The sequence below is a fragment of the Ovis canadensis genome, chromosome 19 (assembly GCF_042477335.2).
Source record: "Ovis canadensis isolate MfBH-ARS-UI-01 breed Bighorn chromosome 19, ARS-UI_OviCan_v2, whole genome shotgun sequence".
Lineage (NCBI taxonomy): Eukaryota > Metazoa > Chordata > Mammalia > Artiodactyla > Bovidae > Ovis > Ovis canadensis.
The window spans coordinates 69,963,560-69,986,640 of NC_091263.1; the positions used below are offsets into that span (position 1 = coordinate 69,963,560).

Below are 23,081 nucleotides of genomic sequence, written 5' to 3' on the forward strand. Positions count from 1 at the left end.
GGTTATGGTTTCATTTAGCTATGTTCATTCTGACAGGGAAACCAGCCTGAGAAAGTTCGGTTTGTAGTATAGCGAGAGAGACTGAATTGGATCATTTCAGCTCTGTGTCAGTCCTTGCCGCAAGCAGGCTGATTTGGACTCGAATTTGAACTTTTCTCGTCTTTGTTCCTCGCCCGAAGGCTCCTCGCTCGCACAAACCATCACAGAGTAGTTTTTTAAGTGTTGCTCAGAGGATGAGGGAGACCAGGGCAGTCCTGATGGTGTGTCTTTTGGAGTTCCACATAATGACAAAAAAAAAGTAAACAGAGATTAGGGGACTGGACGGGGAGCCAATAAAAAGGCCCATTCAGCTTTGATCTTTCCAGAGGCTCTAAAAACAGAGCTCGTGTGTCCCCCATTGTAATGGGAACCGGCTGATACACCTCAAACCTACAGTGATGGCATCTCAGTTTTTTTTAATAGGCCTTGAGATAGTCTGAGTTATTTTTACACATACACTGTGTGTTCTAGCTGACTTCCTTTTGGAAAGCTCTCTAAGCCTTCTAACGCCAAGTGATTTAACCTGGCTTTTAAAACTCAAGATTCTTGGTAAGACTTCCATGTTCAAGTGTTAGGCATTGGGGTTATTAATCCCAGACTCCAGGCTCTCAGTTATAATTTGGGGCTTCTTTGCTGTGTAGCCTACATCAATCTGAACAGGACTGAATTCTGGGTAAAGTCTCTGCACTCCGAGATGACAGGCTGTCTTTGAAAATTTTACTTGGGTCTCGTCTTAGGAGAAGCACCATCTTGACCAGTTTCTCTAAAAAGTTAACTCACATTTGACCAACAGTGTTGATAAATGTGATTAATTTTAGGTGCTCAAAAACTTCGAGTAATTTTTTCTTTCTTTCTTCTTCAAAAGTAGACTGAGTTCTGGTTTTATCACCCTGCATCCCAAGTGTCCATGTTGAGAGTTAAGCGTTGCCATTTGTAGGTGGTCATCCACGAGCTCGTACTTTGCGTGGGCTCTCGAGCGCGGCTGATGCCTATGTGCCTGAGCCAAGGCCTCAAGGATGTCTGTGTGCACTTCCGTCTTCAGAAATGCAGGTTTTAGGATTATGTGCTCTTCAGCACGGTACCTTTTTTTTTTCCTTTGAATGTCTGAGCTAATTGGGCTCAAAATAACTTGGCAGTATTAATTTTCATATTGAAATTGTTTGACACAAGTGTCAGAGACTTCTCTGTGGCTTTATCTAAGTCTAGTTAGTCAAATGAGGTGAAGATAATTAGGTTCTCTAAGTGAAATGCAAACACTCATTTTTTTTCCCTCCTTGTTCTATTTCTAATTAAATTAGCCCCGGAGATACTGTTTGCAAAAGGATCACAAGCATATCCGCTAGCTGCGGTCCCTCGTATTCTTTGAAAGCGCATAGCTTTGCATTTTTCTTTCACGCTTATTCTGAGCCTTGAATTAAGTGTAGATAGTACTTTTTTGTTAGCAAAGTATTTCCTCTTAGTGGTCATTCTGAGAGTCCTGCTTTACATAAACACGCTGGACGGCTTAATACAAACTGACTTGCATTTTAACAGCTGTGCTATTCCCAGAGCGATCACTTTTCATGTGGTCCGGGTATTAAATTTCTTTTGTGCTGAAAAGGTTGCTTCATGGGTGCATGTATTTCCTTACAGTAGAAGCCCAGCATGTACTCACTTGGCTACCTTACTCATTTGCTTAGGGGAATGTCATTCTCTATTATCTGCAGGCCCAGCATTAATACTTTGAAATGACAGATGCAGTTACATTTTCATCTCTGTGCGTATGAATTTTTCTTAATGCATATTACCATGATATTTTTTTAATACTGAGTCATATCATAGTTGTTTTTGTTTCAAACATTCTTTGGGGCTAAAAATGACTTTTAAAAATTTCTCCTTTGACATCCATGAAGTAATTTTTTCCTTTGGTACTTTTCAGTATTTTTGCTCTACCCCCCCCCCTCCACCCCCCCATAGGACTGAGGCCATACTTGTGTCTTGATATTACTTCCATGAAGTACTATTATGATTTTAAAAAGCAAAGTACTAAATAGAATGGGCTTCCCAGGTGGCACAGTGGTAAAGAATCTGCCTGCCAACCCATGACATGTGGGTTTGATCCCTGGATCAGGAAGAATGGCAACCTGCTCCAGTGTTCTTGCCTAGAAAATTCCATGGACCGAGGAGCCTGGTCCAGGGCTGCAGTCCATGGGGTTGCAAAGAGTCGGACACGACTGAGCGTGTGCACACACACACACAAGGCCGTGCTTGTGTCTTGATTTAACCATAAATACAGATTGGGGAGGTAGAATAAGCTGTGCTGAGTAATAATGCCTTCGTCACCTTATTTATGCAAGTAAAACATAGACTGTTTATAAAGCCTGAGCTGGGGAAGAGTACAGGCAAGCTAGATCGTCTATACTCACATTGCTCCTTATCCTAGTTGATGTCAGTTGGCGTGCAGCCAGGTGAATTATTCCATCTTCCAGAAAAAATACCGGAGGATCTGAAGGGAGGAGGGCAGTGAGGAGCCGGCTTCATTCTGATTTCTGTGCATTGCTTTGTAAGACTTTCTAAAATGATAGATAGTATCTGTCACTGGAATTTCAAAAAACCCTATTTCAAGGTTTGTGTCTTTTCTTTCTTTCTTTCTTTCTTTCTTTTTTTTAAGTTTTCAGAGCCAAATAGTTTTGTGGAACTGCTACCAGAGGGAAAAGTATAATTTTGAAACCAATATTCTTGAAAGAATTTCTCATAATACTCTGAATTAATTTGTCTTTAGATTTTTCACCTCGATAATTTGGGGGAAGTTAGGGTATTTGGAGGGGCACCTTTCTGCTTTGATAGGATCTTTAACTTGCAGGCAAGCTGTGGGAATAGTGCAAGGAACTCCTTTAACCAGATCTCCCCGTTGTTCATATTTTTCCGCATGTGTGTATATGTGATCTTCTCCCTGCCTACCTCTCCTCTTTTTCTCTCGTTTTCTTTTTTTTCCCGCGCTGGGTCTTTGTCGCTGTGCTCCAGCTTTCTCTAGTTGCAGCGAGCAGGGGCTACTCTTCAACGCGGGGCTTCTCACTGTGGTGGCTTCCCTGGTTGCGGCACGTGGGCTCAGCACTTGTGGCTCCTGGGCTTAGTTGACCTGTGACATGTGGGATCTTAGTGCCCGGACCAGGGATTGAACCTGTGTCCCCTGCATTGGCAGGTGGATTCTTAACCACTGGACCACCAGGGAAGTCCCCCTCCTCTTTTTCTTGAAACTCTGGGATGAGTTGGAGACATTGTGATTGTTTACAGCTAAATACATCAGTGTATGTTTCCTCAGAAAAAGATTGCTGTCTTACCTAAGCAGAATGCGCCGATCAAATGCAGGCAGGTAAATGTTTGCATAATGCTGTTAGCTGACGCCCAGTCACTGTTTCCGCTGTTGTCGTTTGTACCAGTGATGTCCTCCATAAGCATTTTCTCCAGGCCAGACTCCGAGTCAGGGGGATCAGGCGTTCAGTTGTCACGTCTGGCTGGCTTCCCTCAGTCTGGAAGAGTTCCTTAGCTTTTCTTTATCTTTCCTTAACTTGAACACTTTGACGTTGTGCCAGTTATCTTGTAGAATTTCCCTCTATTTGGATCTGTCTACTGTTTCCTTATGACTAGATTCAGGTTATGAATTTTTGGCAGAGAGATGAGATGAAAGAAGAGATCTTGTGTCCTCGTGTCAGGAGGCACATGGTGTATGTTACCCCGCTTCGGTCGTGAGAATTTCCCCCTTTCTGTGTTTGTAACTACCTTCCCCCACGGTGAGAAACCTGGCTCCCATTACACTGGCTGATTGACTGAACTGCACAGAAAGTAGTTCCAAAATTGCTAGTCCATCCCATTGTAGATAGTAAGCCTACCGCCTGGAATTTGATCATTGTGCATGGTTCTTATTTTCTAGGTACAATTTGCATAGATCAAAATGCAGAAATCTTAAGAGACTTAATTCTATACTTAGGACAAACACATACACCCATGTAACCTACATTTCGGTCAAGGCACAGAGTGTTTCCCTTACCCCGGAAAGTTTCCTTGTGCCCTTTCTGAGACAGTCTTAGGGGAGGGGAGCAATATGCTGAGTATCGTGACCATTCTCTTTCCCAAGGAGTAAAACTAGGTCCCCTTTGGTGTTGATGGAACTGTAGCCTTGTTTCTGGGACCCAGCAGTTGACCAGAACCTTCTCTCGGACCTTCCGAGTCAGGAACAGCGCCGTTCCCAAGGAGACCGCAGGGAGGGGACTCTTGCTGTGGCTGCACGATTCCGTCACTCCCCACCTTGGCAATGTTGCAGGGACAGCCTCTTACGAGGAAGCAGGCCCCAAACTCAGTTCTCATACCATCTGGGACTGCCTAGTGCCCAGATGTAGCAAGATGTGCCCAGAAACCTGATCTTCCGCTTTAATTAGCCATTAGCAACCCTAACACTGTACTCATTCTTGTGTTTACAGTACGATGGGCCCTTCTGTTGATGGGCTATGAGTAAACTTCCCAAAGTGACTTGTAATTAGCTTTTCATGTGCACCTGTGTGTGTGCGTCTTGAGCACAGAGAGGCTGGTGCAAGAAGAGTGTATGTCAGCTCTGGTATCATCATACGGCCAACTGTGCTTTCATTCTGCCTTCGGCAGAGCCAGGCTGTCGTTTTTCTTTTGGTATTGTATAATCCTACCTTTCTTCTCTCATTTCTCTTTTCTTTCTTAATTGAAGAAGCATGAAATGTCAACATTAAACTCAAGTATTTAAAATTCTTTTAAGAAAAACCTCTACCCCAGAGCAACCTGTTTCCTAAAAGTTCTGCTGATGCGCTGTTGAGGACAGAAGGACAAAGGGTAGGTTTGGAAGGAGAAATGGAACTCTCACTGTCTGTCAGCAGACGTGCGTTCACCCAACTGACATGGGAGTGCCTGCTGTGTGCCAGAGATGCAGAGATGATTAAAGCAGCCGCCGCCTTCAAAGAACACTAACAAGAGACCAGTTTAGTCACTCAGTTGCATCTGACTCTTGTGACCCCATGGACTGTAGCCCACCAGGCTCCGCTGTCCATGGGATTCTCCCAGCAAGAATACTGGAGTGGGTTACCATTCCTTCTCCAGGGGAATCTTCCTGACCCCGGGGTCGAACTCGGGTCTCCTGTGTTGCAGGCAGATTCTTGACTGACTGAGCCAAGAGTGAGGGAGACTTATAAACCCATGCTAATCTCCCTGCCACTGTGATGTGCTCCAGAGTCAAGGCATATCCTCTTGCTTCTTGTTTTGCTGTGCTGTGCAAGTTGCAGGATATCCTCTAGTGAGGGTGTCCCGGTACCATTTAGCTTTGTAAATGGGGAAGACCCAGGAAGGCCTCTCAGCAGCTTCTAAGCTGATGTTAAAGGATAAGGAGGAATGTGTAGAGATCCATGGGGGAGAGGACACGGGGGAGATATTCCAGGCCCGGGGCATCACGTGGGCAACAGTCGGGGCAAGAGAACATAGCACGTTTCTGAGGCGTTCTGGGGAGCGGCACACCTCATTCCCCTTGTCTTGGTGAGCTGTTTCCATCTTGGTTGTTCCTGAGTGGAATCTGGCTGTATTTCCTCTGGCCCTTGAGGCTCTTTCTCACCTAGCACTGGGCTTAGGGGGTTCCTAACCTGAGAAGTTGAGCCGCTGCAGCCCCGGCATGGGGATAGGGGCCCGGGAAGAAAGGCAGGGCTTTCCCGGTGCTCCCCGCTCTGCCAGCTTCCCTTTGTTCTGTTACATGAGTCAGTCAGATGAGATAAGGTCCGGCTCCCTGTTGACCCTCGACGTTTCTAGCTTTTATATTTCCTTTCCTTGCTTTTTTCTTTAGTCCCCAAGCAATGCGTTTTCATTGCAGAAAAATCAACAAATGTATTTAAGGATAAAGAAGTAATTCACTGTATCCTAGCCATGCAGATCATGGTCAGGTGTTGATGTCTGCCCTTTTGGACTTAAAAATCACCTATATTTTAGGGTGAGTAGCCCACCAGGCTCCTCTGTCCATGAGATTTCCCAGGCAAGATTATCGACGTGGGTAGTCATTCCCTTCAGGGGATCTTCCCAACCCAGGGATGGAACCCAGGTCTTCTGCTGGCAGATTCTTGAACGGTCTGAGCCACCAGGGAAGCCTACATTTTATGGGTATGCACAGGTGATTCTCCTCTCTGAGCACTCCTGTTACAAGCCTGAAACCAACTTTAGAGAGAGGATTTGTGCTGCTGTGTCAAGCATGCTCTCGGCCTCTGATCTGATACAGGGTTTAAATCTCAGTCACTTACAAGAACTGGCAGGAGCCCAATCGGAAGAGCTCTCCACAGCGCAGGCCAGGAATTTTTGCATGCAGCCTCTCAGTGGCAACTACTCCTCAAAACTGGGCTGCAGCCAGGTTTTCCTTCTCCTTTCCAAAAGGGACATAAATCTCTGATTTGGAAAATGATGAATAACCCCCAGGTTCCCTTTTTCTATCTCATTTACCCAGCGAGGCCCCAAGTCTTCTGTTTTAATGTGTGATGGACTCCATATGTATGGCCGTGTTGTGTGAAACTGTATCCCACATCTCGTCCTTAGCAACTAGGGTTTCCCCAACCCCCCAGAACTGCTCCATTCCCAAAAGGAGGCAAAACATCCAGCCTGAGCCAGTGTGGAGTGTTTTCGCTGCAGGCCCCTAACCTCGGAGCTCTTAGCTCTTCACCTCCTTGAAAAGCCGTGGACAGTTCTCCCTTTGCTCCAGTTTCCTCATCCATAGAGCGGGGAAAATATGTTCTGTCTCCCAGGGAAATCACCATGGCTGACGTGTATCCAGTTCCCTGTGACCAAGTAGCAAGGCCTTTGCCCGCCCTGGGACTGATGTCGGCATCAGAAACAAGAGGGAAACAGAGACCGCTGTGGCTGCGCTAGGCCTCCCCGGGTTTCTGGCTTCCCTCCTGGGCTCGCTGTTGCCCAGCAGGTACCGTACCGTGAAAGGCCTGCTTGAAAGCACAGGCTGCCTTGGCTTTGAGGGGCCGCAGAAACCTTCCGTCGTGGTCCCTGACGACTGTTGATGCCAAAACCTCCCCTGCTGGTTACGTCTAACCTGTGGTCTTCTGAGACCACCCAATCAGTGCTTACTGCTTTCCCTGCCACTTGAGGTCAAAAACTCGCCTTGCCTGTCCAAACACATTTTTTTTTTCCTCACAGTATTTCTTTTAACATCCAGACCAGAAAATTTAGGGCTGTGTTCCCCTTAGAAGGTTCCAGTGGCTGCCTGGCTCTTCACGTTACTGAAAATCTGGGTTCCTTTCAGTTTGGAATTAATCTCATTTGCTTTTAGCCTTTCTGCCTTCCCCAGCTCTTGATACAGTGGTTCTGGACCTCATTCAGACTGATGAAGCCAGTAAACCCTGCCCCCATGAGACGTGGAAGCCACACACAATTTTGTAGGTGATCTCATTGGCCTTGTGAAGTCCATCAGACATGCCCGTGGATCCTCGGAAGGCATCCCTGCTCTGAGGTTTCTTTGGGTTTGGGGTGGGGGAGGTTTGGGATGACATTCCCATTCTCCTGACGAGACACTGCAGGATGTGGGTGCCGCCAGCCCCACCGTGAGCTCTCTGCGGCTTGGGAAAGTAGCCCACTCTCTCTGGCGAGCCCTTTCCCTCAGCTGTAGTGAGGGGAGACGCCTGGGCTGCTCTACCACTGGGTATTGTTCCACGACTTGGAGATTGTGGCCTCTCTTGATCAGCTACTTTCTTTAGGCTGAGCTACATCCAGGTCGGGGAGGGAGGAGACCCTGACCCTGCGCGGTTCTAGGAGTTAGTTGCCACTACTCCAGTGCCCATGGGTTTGTTTCCTGATGGGCAAAGAGCCCCAGCTGCCATCTGCTCATGTTCCTTCTTGTTTCTGTAATACATGCATCGTCTTCCCTCCTCCCTCTACCCCTCATACCTTTGTAAGCGGGGGAGGGAAGAACATGGGAGTAACTGCTGTTTTTTGAAATAAGAGGGCTTCACTAGTAGCTCAGCTGGTAAAGAATCCGTCTGCAATGCCGGAGACCCCGGTTTGATTCCTGGGTTGGGGAGATCCGCTGGAGAATGGATAGGTTCCCACTCCAAGAAATAAGGACACCGTCAGCTTGAATTGGGAAACCATTTGTGGACATTCATGCTTGTATTGTATAGACACAGTTGGAATAAAAGAAAGCGAAAGTGAAGCCTCTCAGTCGTGTTCGACTCTTTGCGATCCCATGGACTGTAGCCTACCAGGTTCCTCCGTCCATGGGATTTTCCAGGCAAGAATACTAGAGTGGGGTGCCATTTCCTTCTCCAGGAGATCTTCCCAACCCAGGGATTGAACCCAGGTTTCCCACATTGTAGGCAGACACTTTACTGTCTGTGCCATCAGGGAAGCTGGAAATAATATATATATATTAAACTGTTTAAATTGAGTACTTAAACTCATGTTAATATATTTTTTGGTATTTATTTTCACAACCATTATTCAACAAACATTGGGAGCTTTTGTTTCATGAAACATTTTGAGATGATACACAGGTCAAGACGATAGCCTATGAAGTTTCTGATGGTGTCTTTCTGGACAAGGTAGGAAAATGACACCACACAATTATGTACATCAGGCATATCAACTTACTTAAACGTGTTTTCCCAAGAGATGTTCCTAAGCTTGGAAGGGATAACCATTTCATAGCAAGTAGCAGGAACTGATGAAATAAGCTTTGAATGGTGAGAAAAATGAATGAGCGCTTTGTAGCTGGACAAATGAACAGCACGACAGGGAGGGACGGGAAGGTAGGCTGTGCCCTCCAGGAGCCGAGTCGGGCAGGAAGCGGAGGCGTGGTGCCACACACCCTCTGCCTGCCACTGCGTGGGCATGATCTCTCATGCAGCTGTACGTGGTAGCTGGAATCGAATGTCACATCCCAGCGCTCTGGGTACGTGTTCAGCTGAGCCGCTTTCCAGCTTTTACTACCTCGTTCGCTTGAGTTGATGCTTTCGATGATTTGTTATTGTGTTGGAAGACTGTTTCCAAAGTATATTAAACCAAAGAGCCATTGGGATTCATCAAAGATGACTTAACATTTTATGAAAGGATGCATTCTGGCAGTGAGCTCTTTGCAGGCTTTTGCTTGCTCTCTTGCAGGATTCTTAAAAGTCTCCATTTTATTATTTTCTGAAAGGTCTTCCGATATCCTGTCCAGGTATTTCTAAAAGTACTTATCACTGCAGCCTTTCTTGCCCTAGACAATGTGAAAGAACCATTTGAGAACATCCTATTCTCAAAGTTACTGTTGTTATAACTTGTTTATATCACATCGTATGTGATCATAGTGATAAATTTTACAGTGTCTGGCCTTTCCTAGTTCTCAGTAATTCTTCCAGCATAAAAGTTTTATTAAGGTTTTTTAATTTTTCTTAACACGGAAGAAAAGACTGCATGTTCCTGTTTCCTGGAGTATCTTAAGGGCTGGCTAAAGCACACACTGAAGTTAGACATCTTAAGTTTACAGCTGTCAGACTAAACGTGGGGAGATATCTGCTCTGGGGCCCTGGCAGGGCTGCAGGCTTGCCAAAGGTGAACAGTCGGTGGGAGAGCAGACACAGCAAAGTTTAAGTTATAAGAATCATCTTGACACAGTGAGCAGACACCCGGCAGAATCTTAAGGAACAGCAGCATCGCTGGGACACGTGCTCATTCCCCGCGAGGACTGCTTTGCTGGCCGTGATGAATGTCACAGCCCACAGTCAGAACTCCAGGCAGCCTAGGTGTCTTGGCAGTTGACTTGAGTCACTGAAGCATATGGATATTTTTAAGACCTTTACTGGCACTCTAGCTTCGAACGGAAGTCCAGGCAGAAGTACATTTTCGTGTTGTTCACAAAGGTGGGAGAGAGAATCTGGGTTTTCCCCCAGCTCCAGGTTGAACTTCACATTTCCCTTTTGTTTTATGTCAACGTTTACCTGAAGGACCCTAATGGGAGATGATGGCAAAAGTTGGGGTTTGAAGCGAGTGGCAGTGATTCACTGTCGCATTAAAAACCCCTCACCCGTCCCGAGCATGAACATGAACTCCACATTGTTCTTTCTTTGAGAAGGAAGCCTGAGCAGAAAACCGGCCGTGGGCTTGCCACTCTGCCCACATCCAGATTTTCTGTTAGTTCAGTCTGACCTGACGAACTTGACTTCAGTCACAATGCAAGTGGACTGAAAAACTAAAAAAATTAATGAGAGCAAAATGGTTTCCTGGTAGATCAGTATATATGTGTGTGTGTTAGTTGCTTAGTTGTGTCTGACTCTCTGCGACCCCATAGACTGTAGCCCACCAGGCTCCTCCGTCCATGAAATTCTCCAGGCAAGCGTACTGGAGTGGGTTGCCATAAGTAAGAGAACAAAAACACACGCCTGCCACTTGGCTCTGCTGGAGGAATATGAGTTTTATTTCACAACATCTGGTGTTCTTTGCCTAATCACTCACTGCTCCCTATTACTGAGAATATTCCAATAGGCACTTACTTAATACCTGAAAGATGAGACCCGCGTCACCCTATCGTGCTCTCTCCAAAAGGACTGAAAGTCCCCAGAAATGGGCTGTTTCAGGGACCCCTGGGGGCAGGTGGGGAGGGCGTGCAGCACAGGGGGTGTGTGTACTTGTTTCAGTTCTGCTGTGGTAACTCAAAAACAGTTGACAAGTTCTTCTTGGGAAATTGCTTCAGACCTCACAATATTTTCCTCCTCATAGCCTCAGCAGTGGCGAATTCTTGACCTTTGAGGATGGGTTTGATTTTTTTTGGAAAAGGCCAAAAGCAGCTTGAAGCCGTGTGTCCTGAATAAAGGGAACGAGCCATTTGCAAAAAAAAAGTGTTTCAAGTTTTTGTTGCTGTTGTTGGGTCTCTCAGTCGTGTCCCACTCTCTGTGACCCCCGTGGACTGCAGCACGCCAGGCTTCCCTGACCTTCACCATCCCCCGGAGTTTGCTCAAACTCATGTCTGTTGAGTCAGTGATGTTTAAAGAACGGCAGAGGCTTCAGACGGCTTGCAGGTCTGAACGGATGCGAGCTCCTGTCCCAGGGAACTCTGGGTGTGCAGGCCTGGCAGAAAGGCAACAGGCCACTTGGACAGGGTTTGTGCACTAGAAATGAGCACCAGCTCTCAAGACAGTGCCACCTAGTAGCTACGTGACCTGTGGCAAGTATCTGGAAGTCTCTGCGGTTCGGTTTCCTCAGGGGGAGAAGAGCTATGATTCTTCCTCGGTGGCAGTGAGGATTAAAGAAAAGCAGGTATGCCGAGTGTCATGGATGAGGCACCACTGTGTGCATGTCTCCCCCCGCAGCCTCCTGCTTTGTTTTTCTTACTTGTTTGACTGTTGGGTCTTAGTTGTGACATATAGGATGTTGCATTGCAGTTCACGGGCTCTCGAGTTGTATCACAGGCTCAGTAGTTGCCATCTGCAAGCTTCGTTGCTCCAAGGCCTGTGGGATCTCAGTTCCCAGGCCAGGATCGAACCCACGTCCCCTGCATTGCAAGGCAGATTCTTAACCACTGGACCGCCAGGCACGTCCTTCTGTAAATGTTTTTGATTGCTCCTTTGTGCAAGTGGAGATCAGGTGCCATTCTCATTGTCCTTTATAAATGCGCTCACTTTCTAATTTACAGACATAACAAACTTTCCATCTTCAGAAGTTGACCCAAAAAAACCGAGATGACTTGAAGAAAAAAAAGATGAGCAATTTTTGTAAAAAGGGCATGGCTTTAGGAGGTCAGCAAATATTAAACGTGCAGGCTGTTAGATTCTTTGTCTTTTTTTTTCCTTTTCTCTTTTCTTTTCCAGTAGGCTGTTCACCCAGGGCTCTATTTATGAACCAAAATGAAATGAGGTTTAATGTTCCCAGGATTGTGCACTCGAGGCAGGGGTGAATCTTCTCATTTCCTGGAGATCCCTGCAGGTTTATGTGATCAGGCTTGGGCCCACAGCTTGAGAGGAGCTGATGCGAGCCTTGGGGAAAGGCTTCTGCCTGTGCTCCCTCTGAACTCTGCATCTCCCTGCGCTCTTAGAGGCAAGGCCCCAAGGGTCTGGAGGGCAGCTCTGTGCCAGCTCCAGGCTGCTGCCTGTCTGTGCGTTCTCGTCCCTGCCTGTCTCCTGCCTCTTGCTGGAGCTGTGAGTGGGTTGGAGGCCAATGCAACGGGAGCTGAGTGCATCAGCTGCCTGGGCGGCGGCATTTCCGCCCACCTTGGCATCCCTGATGGACGTCTTCCCAGTCTCCCTTTCAAGCTTCCTGTGAAGAGGCTAGCAAGGGGGCTTCCCAGTCTATCAGGTGGAGAGATCACTGGACTCAGAGAAGTCGTACAAGAGTCCAGGACTCCCAGTTTGTTTACCTGCTGTATTAAACAGCTCCAGACAGTGAGGTGGAAGGATTAACTCACACTCAGAGTATTCCAGTGTACTTATCTGGGGGCAGAGGGGAAGAGTCCACTTTACATTTTTAACAGTTTCAAGGGTAGCTTGGGGACTGCGCTGGTGGCATGGCACAGCAGAGGAGTCCACCTGCCAGTGCAGGGGTCACAGGTTCGATCCCTGGTCCGGAAAGACTCCATGTGCTGCGGAGCTACTGAGACCACGCGCCACAACTACTGAGCCCCCGTGCCTAGAGACTGCCCTGCCACAGGGGAGGCCACAGCAACGAGGAGCCCGTGCTCTGTACCTGGAGAGCAGCCCCTGCTCACTGCAACTAGATAAAAGCCAGCAACGAAAACCCAGTGCAGCCACAAAAAGAAAATAATAAATTAAAAAAAAAAATAGATTGGTTAAGCTCCTTGATGAACCAGTTGGTTGACCACCCTTGGGGAACTTGTGTTTTTAAAGGGGAATTCTGATACCCAGAGGAGCGTGCTGAACGTGCTTCTCAGGGTCTTGACTTCAGAAGGTGTCGTCGGGAATATCGTGTGGGCTGGAGCGATGGCAGGTGCTGCCTCCCTCCAGCAGCCCAGATGCAGGCTGGGAGAGGGGAGTGAGGATTTCAGAGGTTTTCCTCAAGGAACTGTTCATGGCAAACATAGTGCACTCTCCTATTTGGGTATATTTTCAGCTTCAATTAAAAAAAAAAAATTGAAGGGAAGGGACATACAGTTGTTAGGAATCCAAAACAAGTGCTGTTTTGAAAGTACAGATGCTTCTGTTTTGCATTTACTTAAGGAAGTAGGAGAGTTGCTTCCCATGTATTCCTTTGAATACAGATACTGTCTAAGTGACATCATTTTGAGCAAAGTACTGAGTCCAGGTGGTTTAGGGGAATTCCTGGAGGCAAAAAAAGAAAAAAGAAAAAAAAAAAGGCTTGGGTATCATTGCATTCTAGGGGCCAGAAATGGAATGATGGTATTTTTGGCAGGCTCCCAGGCCCAGAAAAACCCACACCCCAAGGCCGTCTGTGTAGCTTCCTGTGGTTTTCCCACTGAAGAGGAACAGCTTTGCTCTTAGAGTGTCCAGGCTGGCAAGTTAGTACATCAGCTTGATCAGCATGATGGTCTTGCTTTGAGATTCTGTTCCAACAGGCTTCATTTGGGAAATCGGATGCATCAGTAATTGTTGCAAAGTGAACTGAGCCAACGGTCTCCCTGCTTCTGACAGTGCAAATCTTTCTGGTAGAAATCGATAACTTCCAGCGATTAGAGGATATCATGCTACCATTTGATCTATAACAATAAAGTCAAGTCTCAGACCAAGTTTTGCCATGTATAAGAACATTCAGTGGGCTTCCTTGGTGGCGCCAGTGGTAGAGAATCCACCTGCCATTGCAGGAGACCCAGGTTCGATCCCTGGGTCGGGAAGATTCCCTGGAGAGCAACCTGCTCTGTTACTCTTGCCTGGAGAATCTTACGGACAGAGGAGCCTGGCGGGCTACAGCCCATGGGGTAGCAAAGAGTCAGACACGAAGGAGCGACCGAGCACACAGACATGCATGCAGGCACGAAAGTTAGTCGTTCAGCCTCTTATAGAGAGAAGCCCCTGGCCTTTTGCCTTCACTGGGTGTTCCACATCAGAAGTTCCGTAGAAACAGATGCAGACTTATTCTCATCACAGGACGTGTCTAACCTTTCCATCGGATCAGGTGATGGGATTCTCTGTGAAATGTCCAGAACCAGGCCCAGAGCGCTGCTGCAGGAGTGTTCAGTTGCCTGGTTTGCCAGATTCTTAACAACCCACATGTATATATACAAGGCTGACTGCCCCTCTACAACTATTCCAGCCAACCTTATGTGTATTGAATGCTATAAGTCAGAGAAGTTCCTTTTATCTTTCTTTATTCTCATTGGGAACCCTCTCCTGTAGATTTAGGCAGCTGTAGTTGACATGCTTATGATAACCTGACTCTGAAGGTTGGGCATTTGCTAGTCTTTCTAATGTGAACCACACCTGGAGTAGGCATTTCTTAATTAAGGTACCTGAAATACTATCTAGCTACAGTATTTAAGTGTGTGTATATACGTCATATGTGTGCACAGTCAGTATACAGAAGTTTTTAAAATATAGATACTATAACAACAGGTAGCTCTTGATTGGCCCCTGGACTGCTGCATCTTCCGGAATGTTGCCAGCCAGTGATGACTGACCTGAGTTATGAGTTGAGCACTAGCCTGCTGTGGTGAATTAGCTAGGCCGTGCATGAGTGGCTCATCCACAGGGCAGAGCAAGGAAGGAAGAGAATTGCAGTTTTAGTTTTACAGGCTTTTTCTAGTTCTTCTGTGTTCTTTGATCTGATCTCCTGCCTTCCCCAGTGGCTCAGTGGGTAAAGGGTCCACCTGCAGTGCGGAAGGCACAGGAGACACCAGTTTGATCCCGGGGCGGGGAATAGCCAGTACTCCAGTACTCTTGCCTGTATAATCCCATGGACAGAGGGGCCTGGCAGGCTAGAGTCTGTGGGGTCGCAAAGAGCCGGATATCACCGAGCGACTCAGCACTCTGATACGTAAGGAAGTATTATTTCCCCTACCCAGTTTTGCAGGCAGATCTTTGTCCAGGGTCATAGAGTGAACACGTTACAGGAACTATAACTTTTTTTGGAAGAACAGTTGATTTATAATATTGTGTTAGTTTTAGATGTACAGCACAGTGATTTGGCAGTACGTTTATTTGTATATATCTATATTCTTTTTAAAAATCCTTTTCCATTATTGATTATTATAGGATACTATGTGTAGTTCCCTGGGCTATACAGTAAATCCTTGTCGTTTACCTGTTTTATATATGATGGTCTGTGTCTGTTATTCCCAGACTCCCGATTTATTCCTCCCCACCTTCCACTTCGGTAGCCATGTTTGTTTTCCATGTCTGTGAGCCTGTTTTGTAAATAAGTTTGTACTATTTTTCAGATTCCACGTTAGTGATATAGAATATTTGTCTTTCTGCTTTGATTTACTTCACTTAGTATGATCATCTCTAGGTCTAACTGTGGATTAATAGCTATATATGCATGACTTCATTTCCTTATGGCTGAGTAATATTCCATTGTATCCACACAAATACATGTAAACATCTTCCTTTATTCATATATCTGTTGATGGAAGGAAACTGTAACTTGAAATCTCATCCTTCATAGTTCCTCTGCATTATAGGGGTAAGTTGCTACCAAGAACTGTTACTGTTCTTCAAAGACTATCACAGGACTTTTCACCTTGGAGTAGGTGTTGTCAAGCAAAGGCCGTGCTGTTGCTGCTGCTGCTGTTCAGTCGCTCAGTCGTGTCCGACTCTGCGACCCCATGGACTGCAGCACGCCAGGCCTCCCTCACCATCTCCTGGAGTTTGCTTAAGTTCATGTTCATTGCATCAGTGATGCCGCCCAGCCATCACATCCTCTGATGCCCTCTTCTCGCTCTGCCCTCAGTCTTTCCCAGCATCAGGGACTTTTCCAAAGAGTCACCTGTTCACATCAGATGACCAAAATACTGTAGCTTCAGCATCAGGCCTTCCAGTCAATGTTCAGGGTTGATCTCCCTTAAGAGTGACTGGTTTGATCTAAGGGACTTTCGGGAGTTTTCTCCAGCGCTACAGTTCGAAGTCATCAATTTTTGGCATTCTGCCTTCATTACAGCTCTCACAACCATACGTAACCACTGGAAAGACCATAGCCTTGAGTATACGGACCTTTGTCGGCAGAGTAATGTCCCTGCTTTTCAACACGCTGTCTAGGTTTGCCATCACTTTCCTGCCAAGAAGCAATCGTCTTCTGGTTTCATGGCTGCAGTCACCATCTGCAGTGATTTAGAGCCCAAGAAGAGGAAATCTGTCTCTGCTTCCACCATTTCTCCTTCTATTCGCCCTGCAGTAATAGAGCTGGATGCCATGATCCTAGTTTCTTTAATATTTAGTCTTAAGCCAGCTCTTTCACTCCTGTCTTTCACCTTCATCAAAAGGCTCTCTAGTTTCCTCTTCGCTTTCTGCAAGTGGAGTGGTATCATCCACATGTCTGAGGTTGTTGACGTTCTCCCGCCTATCTTGATTCCAGCTTGTAATTCATCCAGCCCAGCATTTTTCATGATGCACTCAGCATATAAATTCAACAAACAGGGTGACAGCAGCCAGCCCCGTCATACTCCTTTCTTGATCTTAAACCAGTCAGTTGTTCCACACTGGGTTCTAACTGTTGCTTCTTGACCCACATACAGGTTTCTCAGGAGATAAGATGGTCTGGTATTCCCAGAGAGCTAAGAGCTTTCCACAGTTTGTCATGTTCTACACAGTCAAAGGCTTTAGGATAGTCGATGGAACCGAGAGAGATGTGTTTCTGAAATTCCCTTGCTTTCTCTATAATCCAGCGAATGTTGACAATCTGATCTCTAGTTCCTCTTCCTTTTCTAAACCCAGCTTGGATATCTGGAAGTTCTTGGTTAACGTAATACTGAAGCCTAGCATAATGCTGAAGGCATGTGCCAAGGTTATAATATGTAACAGAATGCTAGGACGCTTTTACTTCAGTTAGTGGTCAGCCGTGTAATTCAAGCAGCTCTTTTACTGAAGTCACCTAAAGAGGCTGTTGTGTGGAACACAACAAACCCTGGGAAATTCTTGAAGAGATGAGAACACCAGACCACCTCACCTGCCTCCTGAGAAATCTGTGTGCAGGTCAGGAAGTAACAGTCAGAACTGGACATGAAACAACAGACTGGTTCCAAATAGGGAAAGGAGTACGTCAAAGATGTATATTGTTACTCTGCTTATTTAACTTATATGCAGAGTACATCATGAGAAACGCTGGGCTGGAAGAAGCACAAAAATCAAGATTTCTCCCGGAATCAAGATTGCCGGGAGAAATATCATTCATCTCAGATATGCGGATGACATCACCCTTATGGCAGAAAGCGAAGAACTAAAGAGCCTCTTGATGAAAGTAAAAGAGGAGAGTGAAAAGGTTGGCTTAAAACAGCATTCAGAAAACTAAGATCATGACATCTTCATAGGAAATAGATGGGGAAACAGTGGAAACAGTGACAGACTTGATTTTCTTGTGCTGCAAAATCACTATAGATGGTAACTGCAGCCGTGAAATTAAGAGGCTTGCTCCTTGGAAGAAAAGTTATGACCAACTTAGACAGCATATTAAAAAGCAGAGGCATTACTTTGCCAACAAAGTCTGTCTAGTCAAGGATATGGATTTTCCAGTAGTCATGTATGGATGTGAGAGTTGGACGATAAAGAAAGCTGAGCGCCTAAGAATTGATGCTTTCTGAACTGAGGTGTTGGAGAAGACTCTAGAGAGTCCCTTGGACTACAAGGAGATCCAACCAGTCCATCCTAAAGGAAATCAGTCCTGAATGTTCTTTGGAAGGACTGAGGCTGAAGCTGAAACTCCAATACTTTGGCCACCTGATGCGAAGAACTGACTCGTTTGAAAAGACCCTGATGCTGGGAAAGATTGAAGGCAGGAGGAGAAGGGGATGACAGAGGATGGATGGTTGGATGGTGTCACTGACTCAGTGGACATAAGTCTGAGCAAGGTCTGGGAGTTGGCAATGAACAGGGAGGCCTGGCGTGCTGCAGTCCATGGGGTCACAAAGAGTCAGACATGACTGAGCAACTGAACTGAACTGAAAGAGGCTGGATAAAAACGTACTTAATGTTAAACATTTAAGAACTAGTAAGTTGTATGGATTTGAGTTAAGATTTGGGAGAGAATGTAAACAAAAGAAGACTGATCTTAGCCCTGGTGCCACTTTTGTCCTGTGGGCATTTGCTAATCAGAAAAAGGAAGTTGAGAGTCTGAGCTCACCTTTGGAGTCCTTTCAGAGTTAGGGAGGTAAAAATTGTAGTCTGAGTCTTTGAAACCTGGGAAACCTGGTGAAATATTCCTTACTTTGAGTTGGGACTCCTTGAGGATATGTCTAACGATAAGGGTGGACTAGTAGCAAACCAACTCTCATATTGACTGCAGCTCAATTTCACATTATTTGAGTAGCCCAGAAACTATAATATCCCCAAAACTTGGAATAAGATGATTTCCATTTAGCTAATACCCATAGGTACCAGGCAAAAGCAATGAAATGTTCTCAGAAACAGGCATAATAATTCTAGTTCTCAAATTACTTCTATAAATAAATTTTCAGTTGTAACAGCTGGCCACAATTACAGGTAAACACGCACCCAAAAAGAGAAGACACCATAGGTGAGAATCAGCAAAAGCAACAGACGACAGAAATAGACTCAGAGTTCTAGATATTGGACTTACCAGATGCAGAGTGTAAAAAGTACTGTGTTTACAGTATTCAAGGAAATAAAAGTTTATTTTCAGCAAGGACCAAAAACTCTAAATTGTGGCTTTGCAGATTAAAAAACTCCAGACCTGAATATGTAAAAGAAAATGAACAAGTTTACAGACAGTTGGACCCATCTGAAAAGCAAATAGTGAACAGAAGAGTTGATCAGAAGAAACTATTCAAAGAGAAGCACAGAGAGAGAACAAAGAAATACATATAAAGCGAAGGTAGGAGAGGATAGAGGAAGGCCTGTTGTACAGTTCGAGTCCTAGAGAAGAGGAGAGTGAGATGCTGAAAGGATCATTGCTTAACGTGTTTGAAACAGATGAATGGCCTCAAGCTTAGCATCAAAGACGCCCAATAAAGCCGAGATAGTAGAAATAAGATTAAATCGACACCTCGACTCATCATAACGAAGCTTCCGGAAGCAGAATACAAACATACATCTTAAAGCAGGAAGGAGGGGAAATGTCATGAAGGTTTTAGGAGAGTGATGGTTAGACAGCAGTTGACTTTTCTGTTGTAGAACATAAACCAGGGACAGTGAAATAATGTTTTTCGTGTGCTGAAAGAAAGAACTGCCAGCCCCAAATTTTAGACCCAGCAGAAAATAGTGTTCAGGAATGAAAAGAGATAAAAGTGAAGGTTAAAGCTATTTTATATGGACAAAACTGAGTCTACCACCAGCTGTTTGCCCAAAAGGAGTTCCTAATGGGTAGTCTTCAAGTTGTTGTTATTGTTAATTTGCCAACTCATATCCGACTCTTCATGACCCTATGGACTGCAGCACTCCTGGCTTCCCTGTTCTTGACTACCTCCTGGAGTTTGTTCAAACTCACGTCCATTGAGTCAGTGATGCCATGTAACTATCTCATCCTCTATCACCCCTTTCTCCTCCTGCCCTTAGTCTTTTCCAGCATCAGGCTCTTCAAGTAGGAGAAAAGAAATACAAATGGGTGGTCAAAAGTATAGTTAAAAAAACAAAAGCAGTGGTAAGTATGTGGGTAACTCTAAGTGAACATTGGCTGGGTAAGATAATACCGTGGTGAATTTTTTAAAATACAGCGCAAACATAGCATAAAAATTTGGAGGAGGTAAGTGGAATTAGCCTGTTCTGAGATTTGTACATTGTTTTGGAGGAGGGTAGTAAGGTGTCAATTAACATTTCACCTGGATGAGTCAAGGATAAACGTTATAATAGAAAAAACATTAAACAAATAGAAACTTTTCTAATTTGTAACTAACAAAGGGAATGCTAATAAGAAGAGTTTAAAGGAAGAGAAAAGAAACATAACAAGTGAAATATATAAAACACTAAAAGAGATGGTCAGTTCAGTCGCTGAGTCGGGTCCGACTCTTTGTGACCCCATGAATCACAGCACGCCAGGCCTCCCTGTCCATCACCATCTCCCGGAGTTCACTCAGAATCACGTCCATCGAGTCAGTGATGCCATCCAGCCATCTCATCCTCTGTCGTCCCCTTCTCCTCCTGCCCCCAATCCCTCCCAGCATCAGAGTCTTTTCCAATGAGTCAACTCTTCACATGAGGTGGCCAAAGTACTGGAGTTTCAGCTTTAGCATCATTCCCTCCAAACAAATCCCAGGGCTGATCTCCTTCAGAATGGACTGGTTGGATCTCCTTGCAGTCCAAGGGACTCTCAAGAGAGATGGTAGACAAATACAAATATCAGTAATTACATTAAACATAAATTGACTGTTACTGTTTAAAAGACAAAGATTTTTCAGTCTAGATTTTATAAATTATACAGTGTATGTTAAATCTGTGGATACAGAATGATTAAAAATAAAAAGATGTAAAAATGTGTACAATATGAATGCTAATCACAAGAAAGCTGGTGTAGCTATGTTTATATCAGATAAAATAGACTTCAGGCCAGAAAGCATTATTGTGTATTACTGTTACTTTTTTATGATCAGTTTTAATTCACCAAGAAGATCGAATTTTAAGTTTGTCTGTACCTAATAGATATACCTGCTTTCTGGATGTCTCAGAGGTAAAGAATCCTCCTGCCAGTGCAGAAGACGCAGGTTTGATCCCTGGGTTGGGAAGATCCCCTGGAAAGAGAAATGGCAGCTTACTCCAGGATTCTTGCCTGGGAAATCCCATGGACAGAGAAGCTTGGTAGGCACGACTTAGCAACTCAACAATAACAAATACCATGTTTGCAAAGTATATAAAGCAAAATTTTGTAGAACTATAGGAGAAATAGATAATATTATACATAATCACCCATGGAAAAGAAATGCAAAAAAGTGAAATGGCTGTCTGGGGAGGCCTTACAAATAGTTGTGAAAAGAAGAGAAGCGAAAAACAAAGGAGAAAAGGAAAGATATAAGCATCTGAATGCAGAGTTCCAAAGAATAGCAAGAAGAGATAAGAAAGCCTTCTTCAGTGATCAATGCAAAGAAATAGAGGAAAACAACAGAATGGGAAAGACTAGAGATCTCTTCAAGAAAATTAGAGATAATTAGATAAACTTAGAGATAAAATTAGAGCTAATGTAATTAGGGTACATTTCATGCAAAGATGGGCTCAATAAAGGACAGAAATGGTATGGACCTAACAGAAGCAGAAGATATTAAGAAGAGGTGGCAAGAATACACAGAAAAATGTACAAAAAGGATCTTCACAACCAAGATAATCACGATGGTGTGATCACTCACCTAGAGCCAGACATCCTGGAATGTGAAGTCAGGTGGGCCTTAGAAAGCATCACTATGAACAAAGCTAGTGGAGGTGATGGAATTCCAGTAGAGCTATTTCAAATCCTGAAAGATGATGCTGTGAAAGTGCTGCACTCAATATGCCAACAAATTTAGAAAACTCAGCAGTGGCCACAGGACTAGGGAAAAGGTCAGTTTTCATTCCAATCCCAAAGAAAGGCAATGCCAAAGAATGCTCAAACCACCACACAATTGCACTCATCTCATGTGCTAGTAAAGTAATGCTGAAAATTCTCCAAGCCAGGCTTCAGCAATATGTGAACTGTGAACTCCCTGATGTTCAAGCTGGTTATAGAAAAGGCAGAGGAACCAGAGATCAAATTGCCAACATCCGCTGGATCATGGAGAAAGCAAGAGAGTTCCAGAAAAACGTCTATTTCTGCTTTATTGACTATGCCAAAGCCTTTGACTGTGTGGATCACAATAAACTGTGGAAAATTCTGAAAGAGATGGGAATATCAGACTACCTGACCTGCCTCTTGAAAAATCTGTCTGCAAGTCAGGAAGCAACAGTTAGAACTGGACATGGAACAACAGACTGGTTCCAAATAGGAAAAGGAGTGCGTCAAGGCTGTATATTGTTGCCCTGCTTATTTAACTTATATGCAGAGTACATCATGAGAAACACTGGGCTGGAAGAAGCACAAGCTGGAATCAAGATTGCCGGGAGAAATATCAATCACCTCAGATATGCAGATGACACCACCCTTATGGCAGAAAGTGAAGAGGATCTAAAAAGCCTCTTGATGAAAGTGAAAGAGGAGAGTGAAAAGTTGGCTTAAAGCTCAGCATTCAGAAAACAAAGATCATGGCATCCGGTCCCATCACTTCATGGGAAATAGATGGGGAAACGGTGGAAACAGTGTCAGACTTTATTTTTGGTGGCTCCAAAATCACTGCAGATGGTGACTGCAGCCATGAAATTAAAAGATGCTTACTCCTTGGAAGAAAAGTTATGACCAACCTATATAGTATATTCAAAAGCAGAGACATTACTTTGCCGACTAAGGTCCGTCTTGTCAAGGCTATGGTTTTTCCAGTAGTGATGTATGGATGTGAGAGTTGGACTGTGAAGAAGGCTGAGCACCGAAGAATTGATGCTTTTGAACTGTGGTGTTGGAGAAGACTCTTGAGAGTCCCTTGGACTGCAAGGAGATCCAACCAGTCCATTCTGAAGGAGATGAGCCCTGGGATTTCTTTGGAAGGAATGATGCTAAAGCTGAAGCTCCAGTACTTGGGCCACCTCATGCGAAGAGTTGACTCGTTGGAAAAGACTTTGATGCTGGGAGGGATTGAGGGCAGGAGGAGAAGGGGACGACAGAGGATGAGATGGCTGAATGGCATCACTGACTCGATGGATGTGAATCTGAGTGAACTCCGGGAGATGGTGATGGACAGGGAGGCCTGGCGTGCTGTGATTCATGGGGTCACAAAGAGTCGGACACGACTGAGCAACTGAACTGAACTGATACATAATCACAGTGGAAATTTTTAACAGGCCTTTCTCAGTAACTGATGAAAGAAGCATATGAAAAAAATCTGTAAAGTTTTTTGAAAATTTGGT

At 45.0% G+C, this 23,081-nt stretch overlaps 1 protein-coding gene across 26 annotated transcripts in view; it reads left to right on the forward strand.

The window, feature by feature from the left end:
* Window positions 1-23,081, forward strand: part of ATG7 (autophagy related 7) — a 388,924-nt gene that overhangs the window by 222,537 nt on the left and 143,306 nt on the right. The gene's annotated exons all lie outside the window — the stretch shown is intronic.